Below are 12,263 nucleotides of genomic sequence, written 5' to 3'. Positions count from 1 at the left end.
ATTCGAATCAAAGCAACGGTTTGTCCTAATAAACGATGTTTGTGAGGTGACCAACATTTTAATTTAGTATGCTATTGCTATAGTTGGTTTTACTGGTGGTAGGACCTCTTGTGAGTCCGCGCGGGTAAGTACCACCACCCTGCCTCTTTCTGCCGTGAAGCAGTAATGCGTTTTGGTTTGAAGGGCAGGGCAGCCGTTGTAATACTTGAGACCTTAGAACTTATATCTCAAGGTGAGTGGCGCATTTACGTGGTAGATGTCTATGGGCTCCAGTAACCACTTAACACCAGGTGAGCTCTGAACTCATTCACCAATCTAAGCAATAAAAAAAAAGTTGGACCAACGAGTACAAAACTTACCAACCTTGAGGTCTAAGATTTAAGGTTTAAGTCTGTCCTACTTTGGAAAGAGGATTTCGTGATGCTTGTTTTTTAGAATGAAAAGATTTCTGCTTGCCCACAGACCTTTCCAGTTTCACCAGGACAGATCTGCGATCACGGACTCAGCCAGGAGGGGTGGGATTTGCTAACAGCTGCTCAAGCAGCCCAAAGACCGGCCAGCTCGAGGACAGCTGCTTCGCGAATACATCTACTGCCAAATCTAAGTCGCAAGCCACTGAGAAGATCTGGTGAGAAACTCAACGGGCTGATGTTATGGGCTAGGTTTCCAGTCGAACTCTTTGACGATTTCGGCGAGTAAGGTCCCCAGGGTTCCTATACCTGCTCCTAATGCTAGAGCTGCAGGCGTTTAATAGTTGTGTTAAATGATTGGGTGGATCCATAAGGACGTGTCTCGCTTTTTTTTATTGCTTTGATGAGTGGATGATCTCACAGCCCACCTGGTGTTAAATGATTACTGGAGCCCATAGATATCCACAACGTAAATGCGCCACTCATCTTGAGATATAAGTTCTAAGGTCTCAGGATAGTTACAACGGCTGCCCCGCCCTTCAAACCGAAACGCATTACTGCTTCACGGCAGAAATAGGCAGGGCTACCTACCCGTGTGGACTCACAAGAGTTCGTACCACCAGTAAAAACCGATGACGAGGGCGTTTACGGTTACTGTCTCCTATATGAGCGGGGGTCGGAGAGCATTCGGCGACGGCCACGATGAGGCAATCTTCATGACACACCCCCTTATAGAAATAGCGTCGTGCTGAGCAGCCCCTGGAACAAAATAACGGTTTGACCGCCTGGAACCGGAACGCTTAAAAAATTTTAGACAGAGTGGCAAGGTTCTTGTCTCGGTATGTACACCAACATCAAGGTAGTTATATTTGTACATTTGACCATAGTTACAGTGAAGTATGGCCGGGTTGAAATGAACAAATCTTTGACCTGTGCGCGATATAATTCGGTTTCAAAGTTCACACTCGCAAAGGTTGACAATACCTGAAACAGATTTTGTTCATTAAAATTTTGAACCGGCGCGCGGGTAAACACAATTATGTTATTATCGTAAACATAACCTACGCATACAGAACGTTTAATTATCGACTGAATTTTCAGTGGTTTCAAATTACACGTTCCGTTTCACGAGTAATACAGGTAATTAGTAACATCTTGTGGTGTATCCATTGTACTGTTACAGTCAGAAGACGTCTAATTTATTCGAATAGTAAAACTAATTTATTCGGTAGGCAGCGGCTTGGCTCTGCCCCTGGCTGCTGATTGCTGAAGTCCATGGGCGACGGTAACCACTCACCATCAGGTGGGCCGTATGCTCGTCTGCCTACAAGGGCAAAAAAAAAAAAAAAAAACATTTTTTTTATTGCTTAGTTGGCTGGACGAGCTCACAGCCCACCCGGTGTTAAGTGGTTACTGGAGCCCATAGACATCTACAATGTCGCCACCCACCTTGAGATATAAGTTCTAAGGTCTCAAGTACAACGGCTGCCCCACCCTTCAAACCGAAACGGATTACTGCTTCACGGCAGAAGGCCTTTAAGATCCAGAGTCCACACGTATTGGACATATAGTTTAGTCCTTCATTAGATTTGCAAAGGGTTAAAGTAAACAAAAAATAACAAACACTTTTACTATGGAATAGTTTACATGATGCCCGGTTACTTGGTTACCTCCCACAGCGTATTTCTAGAGATTATTCTTGCACTGTAACGAAGTTTTTAAGGTGCTTCTTGAGCGCTACGACAAGTCCCGCTTGAAACATGGTTTTAAAGGTGTCCAATGCAATACAGCGTCTGAATCCCATAGACACAGCCCACTGAGTTTTTAGCGGATCTTCTGAATGGGTCGCGTTTCTGATCCGGTGGTATATTCTGCGAAGCATTGCTGCTAGGTCCAATGTTAGCCACACTCGCGGTTTGAGCCCCGTGAGCTCACCTACACGTCAAGGAGAAGCTGAAATAGTCTGTCAAGGCTCAGACAAAGCAAATGTAAAAAATAATCAAAATATAAGATAGATAAAATATCAGCAAAGGTAAAAAAAAAAAAAAAAATGGGGGAGGTGAAAGACCTCGGCCCTTCTCTTCTCCCCTTCTTCCTCTCAGGAGGCGCCGGAGTCCGACATAACCCGGTCCGTTACCCCCCTCGACCGGGTATCCATAAATGGATTCCCCAAAGTTAAAAAAAAAAAAAAAAAAAAAGGGGAAAAAAGAGCGTCTCGATGTTGACCACTCTCCGTCGGGGGAGCTGTATAGCGTACCGGCTTTCGAACACGAATAAAAAATCACCAAATGCCATCACATCACAGGGTGTACGGTTAGAGATCTTTACAAGTTTCAATGACACAACTAGGACGACGATAAATTGTATTTGGGGAAACGGTGGTGTTGGATTTATATTACTACTTATCCAATCCAAATCAGTAATTGATATATTTTCAGTAATGTTATCATCGATGAATGAATGAATCGATGATTGAAAAATGAACCAAGCCACGAGCGCCCAGGTCAGGAGGCCAGCCTAACAGCCAAGCCAAATCTTCCAATAGAGACTCTTTTGAAATTTAACTTGACGAATAAGGGTGTTATCAAGCATATGCATTATATTTGGATCAGAGAATTACCGATCATAGTGTGTCCGTCATTTCTCGCTTTTATTACGTTCTCCGCCTCACATCCCAGCAGGCCTTACTCTAAGTGGTAAAACTGTTTGTAAGCCAGCATAAGTAGGTACCACCATCCGGGCTAATCATTCCACGAGGCCTCCATACGTTACAGACTGAAAGTTAAGGCTGCCGTTGTAAAATATAATTAAGTTTTAGAATTTTAAAGAGACTTAAGGAAGTTTGTTCGGCTCAGATTACCATTTAACAGCAGATGAACTATGACCTGTAATGTATATTAATGTGGCGGACACCCATCATACAAAAAAAAGATATTTGACAGATGCCTGAATCTAGCTTACGAAATTTTCAAGATAAGCTTGCATTTATTTTTTTTTATTGCCCTTGTAGGCAGACGAGCATACGGCCCACCTGATGGTGAGTGGTTACCGTCGCTCATGGACTTCAGCAATGCCAGGGGCAGAGCCAAGCCGCTGCCTACATATATACAAGTTCCGAACAATATATAGCAATATCACCAGCTCGGTGGAAGATCTTCCCTTCGTCGTAATCCCCACATATACTATTATATAACTACACTTCTAAATCCGGAAAACACTATAAGGTTTTGTTTAATCATAAACAGTAACATATACAATTGAAGATATTTTCTTATTGATTAAGTAAATATCTTACTTATTGATTCATATTGATTTAAGTCGGCTAGGCAAGTCTTTTTTTTTTTTTTTTTTTTTCTCAATTCATCATCAATATCGATGCAATTCATGTTCAAATTTAACTCACTTTGAACACGCTAATATTAACTTAGTATATATGTTTGCATGTAATGTAATCTTTGATGACAAACAATCTATACTAATATATAAAGCTAAAGAGTTTGTTTGTTTGAACGCACTAATCTCAGGAACTATTGGTCCGATTTGAAAAATTTTCAGTGTTAGATAAGTAATTTATTGAGGAAGGTTATATAACATCACGGTAAGACCGATACAAGTGGAGCACCAATAAAGAATGTTTCAAAATAGGGGCTTAAATAGCTCCTTAACATTCTATAATTCAAAAATATTTTTACTTTCTACGTAAATGAAGTGGAGGGTAAAATTTAGCGTTATGTCAAAGTAACTATTCCACGCGGACGGAGTCGCGGGCAAAAGCTAGTAATTTTATAACTTCTCTCTAATATCCTGACCGTTATCAACAGAATAATAAATAATTGTAAAATCGATTTGGTATTGAAAGTTTTCCTTTTTCTAATATTCTAACTTCTTTACAATTACCAGTGAATAATCTAAACATAAAAACATACTATGCTAACAATCTTAATGCGTTACTGTATTGAAATGAATATACGTTAATTCTACAAGATACAGAAGAGTAATGTACTGGTAAGGATAAAACCCGCATTTTACGGGGTGGGCAGCGGCTTATCTGATGGCACGTCATATTAACGTGACCTTGTGAATACATTCCAGTTATAACGGAATTCAATTTAACTGTATTCATTTTATCTCCGCAATACTCCGTACAGGAGAGGTAACAGAGGGAGTCTTGAGAGCTCACAATTTCTACATTCGCGATCCTGCAGACAGAATGGAAAGCAGTCGAAGTCGCCCAAAACACGTCATTTCTATTCCAAAGAAATTTAGAGACCTAGACGATTTTCATTTTAAGAAAAAACTCAAAGATAATCTTATTAGTGGAAATTATTATCACATAAATGATTTTCTTAGGGACGACATTGAAAATAAATGGATTTTTTTATTATTAGTTGAATTATGGATGAATGAATGGTAAATTATATAATATTATAATATCTTGCACTGCACTAAAATTCGCATGTCAAATAATGACAAAGCTTACACGCTGCTCTTAACTTTTGTAATAACTCATTTTGACTTTGCTTAGCGAATAAATGATTTCTTTCTTTCTTTCTGGGGTTCGTGGTAGCAACGTGTTAGGCTATCAGCTTAGGTAGGAAAAAAATCGCTATTTAATAGAAGTTAAAATTTGGTAATCACTGTTTGTAATATTTTATATTATTTATGGTTGTTTATCAATAATTGTTTGGTTAAAGTCACTTATCTATCAAAGACACATGTTCAATACTCCGGTAACCGTACTCGTCAAACTCAGCAAAGAGTTCGGTAGGCAGCGGCTTGGCTCTGCTCCTGGCATTGCTGAAGTCCATGGGCGACGGTAACCACTTACCATCAGGTGGGCCGTATGCTCGTCTGCCTACAAAGGCAAAAAATAAATAAAAAAAAACGTGCAACCTAACCTATGCATCAGCCCGCTGAGTTTCTCGCCGTTTCTTCTCAGCGGGTCGCGATTCCGATCCGGTAGTAGATTCATTCGCGAAACAGCTACTCTTGAGTTGTTAGGTTTCCTTTGGAGGCGCTCGGGTAGCTTTTAGCAAATCCCACCCTTCTTGGTTGAGCCCTTGCTTGCCCGGGTAAAACTGGAAAGGCCTCCGGGTCATCAGTAATCTCTCAAACATAAAAAAAACATGTTTAATTACGGTAGTTTTCGTTTTCTTTTCAATTTTGATTCTATTTACAGCATAAAATTCCAGTAGCTGTTATTTTCATGCAATTCGATCGAAATTGGACTTCGTTCTAATGTTTCCAAGTGGACAACATTTTTTTATTATTATACTCTAGTGATAAACTAATCGAATTTTGTTTTTATTTTTGACTAGCTGACCCGGCAGACTTAGTAGTACCTCAATCGATAAATAAAAGACCTAAACTTTTGTATAAAATAAAATAAAAACAAAAATAAAATTGTTTATTTTTATATAATTCCGAGAATTTTCATATTTATTCACCTTTTAAACCTTCTCTGGACTTCAACGAATAATTCAAGACCAAAGTTAGCCAAATCGGTCCAGCCGCTCTTGAGTTTTAGCAAAACTAACGAACAGCAATTCATTTTTATATATACTTATATAGATTATAGTGAATTACATTTTTCTGGTCACGACGATATTATTGATTGATCATAAACACTATTCAAAGATGAAGATCAAATTCGAAGTAGAAAAAAAAAATGCAACTAAAATCCCCTACAATCCGAAGGCCTATCCATTATCCGAGTGAAATATCTTATTCATCACGATCACGTAATCAGTAAGACTCGGCGGAGGCTGGTACGATTGGTCAAATTTGCGAAGATCACAAACGGTTCGGAGGCGTGGCCGTGATGCTGTTTATTTATCTACCTTTACAAGTTTAGTGTGTTAGGCTTAGTCCGGATTGAAGATTAGCAAAAGCTTAGGCCGAAAGTGTTTGTACTACCAGAGGTAATTATCTGAAGTAGCATTGACATTAAAACCACTATGGAATAATTCACTGGTGGTAGGACCTCTTGTGAGTCGGCGCGGGTAGGTACCACAGGTACACTGCCTATTTCTGCCGTGAAGCAGTAATGCGTTTCGGTTTGAAGGGTAGGGCAGCCGTTGTAACTATACTTGAGCCTTTAGAATTTATCTCAAGGTGGGTGGCGCATTTACGTTGTAGATGTCTCCACTAACACCAGGTGGGCTGTGAGCTCGTCCACCTACCTAAGCAAGAAAAAAAATTTACAATATTAATGACAACGCCAATAGTTAAGCCTGTTGTGCTTGTTTTTTTAACAACATAAGTTCACAAGCATTATACGTCATGTTCATATTACAACAAAAATCCCATAAGAAAATCTGTCCTGAACTTAGCCTTATGATTCTGTAACAAAACTAAAAAGTTGGTGAGCTGTCCACTTGTTGCGAAGGGGCGTGTCTGCTCCTCCTATAGGCAGAGCAGTTGAGCTGGCAGTGTGACAGGTGGCCTCGACGCGGAAACATGGCTACAAGACTGAGGTTCGACACGGGCTTGCTCTCGCCTGAACGCTGACGATTGCTTAAGCGGAAGGTAAGATATTACTATAATTATTTATTTTAGGGATTAGATAAAAAAATAATAATTGATTATTTTTTTTCGTACAAGTAATAATAAAATTAAATACAACGGTTTAATTCTCTACGAGATCACTTCAGGCGAAACCACGAAAGAAATAATTTCCCAACTGTCCTGATGAAACTGGAAAGGTCTCCGGGCCACCAGTAATCCTTCAATCGTAAATAAAATTAAAAAATGAGTGAGTTGAAATAAAATTTATGTATACGTAATAACGTTACTTAATTATTATTCTCAATAAATTTCTTAAAATTAAAAATAATGGTTTATTTTTCATTTTCAATTTCAAACAAATCTTTCTTACGTATATTAGTGATATAAACTCAATTCGTCTCAGCTGATGTATTAAATAATTTTCCGATATATTCTTTACCAATCATTAGTTTTGATCTACACAATAATTATTGCTTTAATTAAATTTTAAAAGTAATATAGAATTGCTTAATACATTTAATTTTCATAAATAATATTTACTAAAACAACGAGAATATTAAAATGATTATAACAAAAGTATAATCAATCAGCGAACCTTTTAATAAACCGTAATAATTAATTGTTATTATTAAAAACACATTAACGACTCAAAAACGACAAAAACTCCAAAAAAGACAACAAAATATCCAATAAAGTATCCATAATGTTTTTAGGGTTCATGTGAGTCTTTCAATTCTACTATAACTAAGAAATACCTTAACAGATTTGGTGTACCTTTGAAATCCTTACATCATTCCGAGTGACACACGTTTACAATTCATATTGTTTACGGCGTAAGTATTTTATTAAGTTAAGTATTTTTTTTTATAATAAATTAACAGTTGATGCATAATTAAAACAAATCTACGGTTTAATGTTCAGTTTTTTTAAATATTGTTCTAAATAAAAAAAAATATTATTGTCGTATAGGCAAACGAGCATACGGCCCACCTGATGGCGAGTGGTTACCGTCGCTCATGGACGTCAGCAATGCCAGGGCCAGAGCCAAGCCGCTGCCTACCCTTTAATACTCTTCACAAGCCTCGTTTGAAGAAGGACATGTCATAGCGCTCGGGAAGCACCGTGGAGGGGAGCTCATTCCATAGCCGGATGGTACGTGGCAAAAAAGATCTCTGGAAACGCACTGTGGATGACCGCAGTGGCTCCAGGTAGTATGGATGAACTCTACTCCGGTGGCGGGCTGTGCGATGGTAAAAACGAGATGTCGGTATCATCTCGAATAATTTTCGACTTTTCGAACACTACAGTTTTCGTGATTAGGAAATTAATAAAACTAGTGGTCCCCCGGTAGTCGACATTCGACTATAATTATTTGAAAATTTAACCACAAAATATAAGCAATAAGAAGTGTTTGACAACATACAATTATTATGCATGCGCGTGTGTGTGTCAAATACATGGTAGTGTGTGTAATGTTTTTTTTATTGATTTAATGTATTTTTATACATAATTTAAAAAAATATTAACATTCTGCACTCCTTCTCTATTTTCCCTGTAAGTGTGGAAAACTTCATACTCCTCCGTCCGCGCAATTGTCCTAAAAAGGGATACAAAGTTTTTGCTTCACGTATTAATATATAGATCATCGTCGGAATTAATATATAGATTACAAGCAGACGTGACAGACGTTATCTCGTGCAACACGGTTTAAATCCAAAAATTTCAAACTTTTTTGAATACGTTTTAATGATCTGGACTGTTTTGATGAAATAGAAAATAAAAAAATGTGAGCCATCACGGGGCGCCTGTCAGATGTGAAACATCGACATTATTTTGTAAAAGTAATATGCAGAAAAGAACAGATTGTGATAGGAACTAAATATGTCATAATGATAAAATAAAATATTACGAAAAAATAATTTGTTTTCAAGTAAAACACAGGTTATGTGTACTGTAGTAAACAACACTGTATACACTACGGAGTATACACTATAGGTATCCGAGCTCAGTGTAGCGAGAGAGATGGCTTAACGCCGGATCGAGTGGGAGAGAATCGCACAGTCGATTGCGCATGGCGACGCGTCGCCACACCGTACACACTACTGCATATAGACTGTATATCATATAGAAATCGGTTTTATATGCGGCTATAGATGTTTCACATCAAAAATAATTACATTATCCAATTGTAAATCTGAATGATTCTCGAACCCTCTGGAACACAAACAAAAAAAATTAACAAAATCGGTTTAGCCGTTTAAGAAGATTTCACTAATATACACAAGGACAAAAGAAATATTAAGAATACTGAACACATTTCACTATCCCTCCTGGCTGAGCCCGTGCTCGCACACATGTCCTGATTTTATTGAAAAGCCTCGTGGTCATCAGTAATCCTTCCTTCCTAAAAAAAAACAATTCATTCTAATTAACACTACTTTACAGTTTTCGTCTTTTTTTTATTGCTTATATGAGTGGACGAGTTCACAGCCCAACTGGTGTTAAGTGGTTACTGGAGCCCATAGACATCTACAACGTATTTACGTTACCCACCTTGAGATATAAGTTCTAAAGTCTCAGTATAGTTACAACGGCTGCCCCATCCTTCAAACCGAAACGCATAACTGCTTCACGGGAGAAATAGGCAGGGCGGTGTTACCTACTGAGGTCCTACCAGTAATAAATTTAAGTAAAAATTTCATCATAGAAAATAAATAACAGAACGACAATAAATGCGAGCTTAAACGGTAAAAATAGTTTAAGTTGCGTCTTCAACTCGCAAAGCCCCAAGAATAGACTAAAATTGATGTAAAAATTGATAAATAATAAATATAAATGATAATGAGCACGAGCAATGTCCACGCTGTTATCATAATAATATGATAACAGCGTGGACATTGCTCGTTTTCGCGCCGTTACCGAAAAGGAATCAAGTTACTGGCTTCAAGCCTATCCATCGTCCAATACAGGCACGTTGTTGGACAACAACGCTCTCTCGCTAGCTATTGGCTTACAGTTGGGGGCCCATATTAACGTACCACATTGGTACGTTAATATGGCTTGGACATCACGGACTCTCGTGCCAGAAAAGCGCTGGGCGCATTCCAAGACACGCGTCTCTAAATGATATCGTAAGAAGACGCTCACTACAGTCAATGTTCCGGCTGTCTTGGAACCCATCGGAATTTTGAGGTCAGATGGGAAAAGGCCCGATGGAGTCACGCTAATTCCATGGTCAGTTGGTAGGTGCCTGGTATGGGATGCTACTTGTGTGGATACTATGGCTCCCTGTCATTTAGATGGTACTTCCTCCCGCCCCGGTTCAGCTGCAGCTTCAGCAGAAATTACAAAAAAGCTGAAGTATTCGGGTTTGGGGTCTTCTTATTCTTTTTTGCCTTTCGCGGTTGAGACGATGGGCCCTTGGGACCCTGAAGCAAAGAAATTTTTAACAGAAATCTCCAAACGCTTGAAGGAGGTTACATATGATGCTAAGACTGGCTGGTACTTTGCACAGAGAGTGAGTCTGGCTGTCCAACGAGGCAACGTAGCCAGTATCTTGGGAACTGTGCCTCCTTCAAACGCATTGGAAGATCTGTTCTACTGTGTGGGTTGAGTTATGTTTAAATTATTTTGATTTGACTTTTTGTTAATAATAAAATACCATGTTCACAATATAATGATTAAGTTAAAAATGATAATTGATAAATATAATTGATAAAGCTCCAACGTTTCGGTTATATCGTCGTCTGGTTATGAAAATGACGATTAATATTATTATTATTACTGATTTCGCGCGTCACCTTCCGCAGTTTGGTAGCAAATAATGTTTTTTGTCAAGTATCCTACTATACTACGATAACACTACTGTTTTATGTAATGTAGTCTCTATGACGTGTGAAATAAAGAACAAATTGTAAACTCGTTTAGATACTCTCATATTTTATTTATTTATTGCTTAACTGGGTGGACGAGCTCACAGCCCACCGGGTGTTAAGTGGTTACTGGAGCCCATAGACATCAACAACGTAAATGCGCCACCCACCTTGAAATATAAGTTCTAAGGTCTCAAGTATAGTTACAACGGCTGCCCCATCCTTGAGTCTTGTGTCTTTTCTATCATTAAGCCAAACGTTTCGTTTTGATGGAGGTAACACCTTATTTACAGTATTTTTTTTATTGTATTCATTTTATTGAACAAAAAGCTCACGACTTATCTGATGTTAAGTGATTACAAGAGCCGACAGACATCACAACGTTAATGCCTACCTTGAGACATGATCAAGTCTCAATTGTGTAGCATGCTTAGTGCGAGCTTTTTAACGTTCTCTATAGCGTAAAAGTTAACTCAAATTTGTATGGTGTTGTAATAGCGCCCCTAGTGGTAAACGTAGGCAAACTTTTCAGCTCCATACAAATTTCAGTTAACTTTTACGCTATCGAGAACGTTAAAAAACTCGCACTAAGCATACTGCTCTATTGTATGCTAACTACTTACCCTACAACGGTACGTTACTGAGACTTCGGTACCCACTCGTTTTACTACACTTTTTTATTTTTTTTATTGCTTTGTTGGTTGGACGAGCTCACAGCCCACCTGGTGTTAAGTGGTTACGGGAGCCCATAGACATCCACAGCGTAAATGCGCCACCCACCTTGAGATATAAGTTCTGAGGTCTCATTCAAACACGATACTGTACCTCAATGGCGGAACACCTGCTACGTACGAATGTATTTCATTGCGAAATTTAGTACCTACAGGACTCGAACTCCAGCACACAGCATTCTCCAGTGATTTTTTATTTATTTATTTATTGTTAGCATAGAAGTAGCACCACAATCATAATTTGCATCTGTGCTTGAACTAGGTGGTAAAACCTATATCTCAAGCAGCAACGCTCCTTGTACAGAGAAAACAATAGATTTAATTCAGATACATAAAGATAGAAAATTATTAGACAAAAATTGAACCGAAATTCACAGATTGGATGAAAAAAAATTTTTTTTTTTATTACGTAGATGGCTGGACGAGCTCACAGCCTATCTGGTGTTAAGTGGTTACTGGAGCCCATAGACATCCACAACGTAAATGCGCCACCCACCTTGAGATACAAGTTCTAAGGTCTCAAGAATAGTTACAACGGTTGCCCCACCCCTCAAACCGAAACGCATTACTGCTTCACCGCAGAAATAGGCAGCGTGGTGGTACCCACCCGCGTGGACTCACAAGAGGTCCTACCACCAGTAATTACGCAAATTATAATTTTGCGGGTTTCATTTTCATTACACGATGTTATTCTTTCACCGTGTAAGTCAATCGTGAACATTAGGTGAGTACGTATTTCATTA

The 12,263-nt window shown here is 38.6% G+C and overlaps 1 protein-coding gene across 1 annotated transcript in view; it reads left to right on the top strand.

The window, feature by feature from the left end:
- Positions 1-6,884: 6,884 nt before the first annotated feature.
- Positions 6,885-12,263, top strand: part of Sert (serotonin transporter) — a 35,557-nt gene continuing 30,178 nt past the window's right edge. Inside the window, 1 exon segment of the mRNA NM_001043971.1 lies at positions 6,885-6,938. The gene's annotated coding sequence lies outside the window, so the exon portion shown is untranslated.

The sequence above is a fragment of the Bombyx mori genome, chromosome 8 (assembly GCF_030269925.1).
Source record: "Bombyx mori chromosome 8, ASM3026992v2".
In the NCBI taxonomy this organism is placed as follows: domain Eukaryota; kingdom Metazoa; phylum Arthropoda; class Insecta; order Lepidoptera; family Bombycidae; genus Bombyx; species Bombyx mori.
The sequence above is the reverse complement of the archived record's forward strand: the minus strand, read 5'-3'. Positions and strand labels throughout refer to the sequence as shown.